Source organism: Calliopsis andreniformis, chromosome 5 (genome assembly GCF_051401765.1).
Source record: "Calliopsis andreniformis isolate RMS-2024a chromosome 5, iyCalAndr_principal, whole genome shotgun sequence".
NCBI lineage: Eukaryota > Metazoa > Arthropoda > Insecta > Hymenoptera > Andrenidae > Calliopsis > Calliopsis andreniformis.
The window spans coordinates 23,115,095-23,120,603 of NC_135066.1; positions in this window are offsets into that span (position 1 = coordinate 23,115,095).

The window sequence follows — 5,509 nt, forward strand, 5'->3', positions numbered from 1 at the left end:
TTTGCATAACGTATAAACGAAAAAGCAATGCAACAAAAGAAATGAACGGAGAATTGGAGAATTAACGTTGAAGATAGAAACGTTGAAAGTAGTCTGCGTTAGATTTAAAAAATAATAATCATTAATGAATTAAATGCAATTCATCTGTAGTTTGTAAATCTGTGTCACTGGGTCACTGTACCAATACTGGTCATCGACCTCTGGAGTGGTTTATGGCAGGGTAGAATTTTTCCAAAGAAGCTCCTTGTACCCCCCACGTAGTTTAAGCACCTCAGACCTTCTTTGTTCGGACACTCCGAGATCATGTCTCCTTCGAAACCAAAGCAATAAAGCCATAAATTACCTAAACGCGTGCCCTAGCATAAACCATTTCGACAGTCGATGACCAGGATCGGTACAGTGAACCAGTGACACAGGTTTACAAACTACAGGTGAAGTTTGTTCTCTTCTTCCTTTATTTTTCGTTGTATTGCTTTTTCGTTTATACGTTATGCGAATAAGAGATTTACATATTCGTATTTTTACGTTGCACGTAGTTTTCCTCGATTTTAAGTAATTATTCACTTCAAGTGATAAACAAAAAAAGGACTCGGTGTTATTTATTATGTCGCTTTCAGTTTTCATACTAATGCTATTTTCTTCGATGTATGACGACTTTCTTGTTCGGAGTACAACTGTAGCATCTAGCGCGCGTACCCAACGCTACCGCGGTCGCTCGGGCGGCAAACTCGCGCTCTCATTGGCCGGTGTTTTTCGTTAATAACTCGTTAACGAAGCCTCATCTTACATTTTCGCTAAGGAAAAAGTTGTTTCAAATCACCCCCTAAATCACCCCTTTTAAGGAACTGCGACATTTTTGTTACACCCTGTATAGAGGTGTGCGGGTACCCGGAATGGCGGGAACTCGATTAGTCGGGTTGGGCTCGGAAGATGTCGGGCGAGCTCGGGCGAGAACCCGAACCATATGAATGTTCGGGTAGTTTGATCGTGCTAGGTAGCTTGATCGTGCCGGGTAGCTTGATCGTGGCGGATAGCTTGATCGTGACGGGTAGTCACGCGGCATCCGCGGTCGGACATTAGCTGTATAATTAAATTCAAATTTAAATTCAGATTTAAACTGAATCGGAATTTAAAGCATCGAAGCAACTTCTTCGAGCTCGATCGCGTACGCCGCGATTTCGTCGATCTGACTCGAATGTTTCGGAGTATACGTCACGATCAAGCTACCCGTTACGGTCAAGCTATCCGCCACGATCAAGCTACTCGGCACGATCAATCTACCCGAACATTCGTATGGCTCGGATTCCCGCCCGAGCTCGCCCGACTCTTTCCGAACCCACCTGAGCTCGGGTACCCGCACACCTCTAAATATGATCATATTGAGATCCTAAATCACACAAATATTTTGATGGATCATGCTTCTATTTTGTCAATCCGCAAAAAATGAACGAATTGGATGAGGAGAAATATAGTTGAAATGTATAGTAGAATCTTCTGTAAAAAAATATAATTGCTCGAACATATCACACATATATTATAAAAGTGACACAATTCAAAAATGTATGTTTTTGAGGGGAAACGAAGAACTATTTATGAGTTTACGAGAAAATTATTTATTAAATACATGATGTTGACATAAAAAGTAGTTTTAGTTAATGAAAGCTATTTTATTTTAATAATTAGTCTAAAAAATAATTATGAATTATTTGCATTAAATGGTTTTCTTGTTATTATTTGAATAATTCGTAATTTACATTTGAAGTCATTTGACATTACATGTTCCGTTCGAGGAGGCAATCGCGTTTATTGCTGCCAGATGTGGGAATCCGAGTTTCTTTTAAATACCTTGTGTATTCATCCGTACTTTCAAAAATTCTACATCTGACAGAATAAAGTAATTTCGTGCTTTCTTCGAGCGGAGTGTTCCTCCCTAATAACCATCGAGGGCCGTATTGCCCCGCAATCGGTGCCTTCGCCAGTTCATCCTCTTCGGACTCAGAGAGTTGACGCTGACTCGCGGAACAATACGGCCATAAAAACATTCGGAAAACACGCGCGTGGGCCCGCTCGAGCCACGCTATTCCGGGGTTCATTTTTCCTCCACAATTTTCGCGGCCTTCAACCTGGAGGAGAGGTCTCCTCTACCTTCGTCGCGAGGAAATCAGGGCGGTTCCTTTGCCTTAGGGTGACTAGAAAGATCTTCCTTCTTTAAGTCAAAGGCCAATCAATACCGATTTGTTTCGTCGTACAAAATCGGTGACGCCCTTAAAGTCGCGCGTTTTGGGGGATGTAAGGGGATGAAGAACGGACTCCGAAAAAACAGAAAGAGATGCATTCGAGTCTTGGATAAGAACGCAAGGAAAGAAGTCAGAGCCGTCTGAACTTCACCGCATCTATACTTCGTTCACTGGGAGAACGCAGTTGTCGGTTGACGAGTTTTCGTACCCTTTGCGCAGTTCACGCCTACGCTCATTAGTTATTGGCTCTGTCACTCCCGAGCACATCCCTACTCATGAACCCCTTGTTGGGCCCTTGGAGGTCCTACCATTTCTAAAGAAAGTCACTTCTTCAAGTGTTAGCGCATAAACGGTGTGAAAGAAATTTTCAGCAAGCAAACGATATTCTTTTAGATTTTAGTTTTCTCCGAAAGTATTAATGCGGCTCTGTTAGCAAATAAAAATCTTCTTGAATATCGTCTCTGTCGACCGAAAACGTACTGGTACTAGTCAGTATTCTTACTGCGTTGCAATACCATAAACGACCCTAGATTTCCCGTGTCATAAACTACCTGGTCGCATTGAACATTTTGTAGGAAATCCAGGAAACAGTTCTACCGTTGCTGTTTCTTTATAATCAAATAAGCTGTGAATTCTTATACATTGATATCTCAATAAATATTGTTTCTTAATAGATAGAAACATTTGTTTCATTTGGACACTAGGTATACAGAGTAGAAAGAAGGAAGGCGTGTCCTTTTAGGCTCTTGAATCCTTCACCAATCTCAGTGGAAAAGTCAGTCGGGGCAATGGAAGCCATCTGCGTGAAACGACTGCGTTCTCTCAGTGAACGCAGTATAGAGTCATCGTGCGGACTCACTGTTTTTCACTATAACATTTCATTGTCGAGGTCCATCCGGAATTTGAAACAGCCACTCAAGATTACTTTGGCGAGTGGCAAGACGAGTGTCGCTCGACGAATGTCGTATTTTTTATAACATTATTATTACATGAGATATGATGGTTAAGTTTGGTTTTTTAAACGGAACTATATATTTTTTTACAGATCAGTTGATAGTGTGTTTCAAGACGAATCTAGCGACGTCTAATTTATGTACTTTTTTAAATTAATTTTTGAGATGTTACGCTTACAAATTTAGTGATTTTCGTCGGAAGAGAACCTTTCTGACCAGGAGGTACTGCGGGCGGTCTATTGTTCCCTCCCGATGGTGTGTGATAGGCATTACCACTTGAAACTAATACTACGGTTCTCTTCCGACAAAAATCACTAAATTTGTAGGCGCAATATCTCGAAAATTAATTAAAGACAGTATATAAATTAGACGTTGCTGGGTTTGTCTTGAAACACACTATACACTGATCTGTAAAACAATATATAGTTCCGTTTGAAAAACCAAACTTCACCATCATATCTCATGTAATAATAATGGTATAAAAAATTCGCCTTCGCTAATAAATTGGTCCCTTCGAACCACGCAATCCTATATGAACAACTTTTTTAATCTCTAATACTTTAGGAATTAACGCACTGTATAGTGTTCGCTGGGACACGCTGTATATGCCTATACTTTCAGAACCCTGATCAGTCCCGATGAATTAGATACTCTCGGGATCCCGATGAATTCCTATATGAAGGAGACTCTCGGAAGGCTGCCCGATCCCGCTCGAGTTTTGCCGACCCGACCCGAAGCTCGGGAATTCCGAGATCTCGGGAACCCACACATCTCTCAAAAATACATATTATATTTGTTTGACAGCTTGAATTCAAGTTACTTTTCAATTCGAACCACTTGAATGCAAGTAACTTAACTTGTGTAAACACAAACTTGACATCGGGCATAGTTACGTATGATAAATACCGACTATGCAGGTAATTCAGTGAGAGCATTCACACAGCGACTTTGGGGAGATATACATAGAATCGTAATACGAACTTTGCACATCCTCAACCATGATCCTTGATCGGTTGGCCACCAGCGGCTTTCTTTAGATCGATGCGAATGACAAAAAATAGAAAGAAATGACGGTGTGGATTTGAAAAAACTGGAAAAATTCATTTTTTCAATATATGTATGGGAAAAAATCAAATGTAGGGAGAACTAAATATGTTATTGTTACTTTCATTCATCATTTTATCTACACACAATAATATTTCATTCTTGACCTCTAAAATCTATTACCGAAATAAGGGAATTATGGCATACTTGTAGAATAGCCAGAAATATTCATACATACATACCCTTAATTATGGGGTATATATATAGTATAATTATATATCCGCAAATAGAAAAATTGGAATCAAAAGGGAAAAGACGAGAAAGTATGGCCATATTTTTTTCAAATTTTTTGACATTTGTTGTGATAAAATATTTGTTTTGACATTTTTGTATGAATAAACATTTTTTCAGAATATGAACAAAATTTATTCACATATTTTTACATCCTTCAAAATTAATAGAAGAAAAAAACTGAATTTTGTATCTTTAATCATTTCGAAGCTATAAATTGCAACATAAAGTCAGTTGTAAAAATCGGCAAAAACTGTAGTCTTTGGGGGCTTGTATTTCTTAAGTAATTTCGAAATTATCAAGAATAGTCCGTACGGAGTGTGACATCCAAATAGGATCACATAAATCCATCCATTGCTTATAATTTTATGAAAAATAATCCTCAAGATAAAAATACACTGTTCTAGAAGTGCACACGTAATCGCGTAGCCGTTTACTTCAGTGTTTTGTAAGAGGTCAGCGATTGAGGAAAAGAACATAAAGCAAAAACGTAACCAAAACGTATCCTCTCGATGTCACTGCGACAGGGTTCGATCGGAACTGTCGCGCACCGTCCCCCCACGGACCACGTCAAACGCATTTCGGCCGAATCTAAAACAAAGAAGCGTCGTCGACATCTCCATCGTAACCTCTTACAGTTTAATTACAATTTTTACTGTTTCGAGAGAGAATAATTAGATGGTTAGCCTGTTTTCCGAATCTTACTTCGCTGGATTTTTATCTATACGAAAAAATTGAAGAATATTTTGTTTATTTTAACCAACGTATAGCACCAAAAGATGTAAGAAAAATTACTACATGTGCTACAATTACATTGCACAGAATAGAAAATACGCGGTATCCAACGGCACATACATGCATTAGCTCTCAAGCGAAAGTTTATAGCTTTGTCATAAAACATCAATTTTGTTATTATAGGCTGTGTTGGTACGAGAGTTACACAGATAAATTCCTTATCGAAGAAATTTGTAACGAAATTAGCTC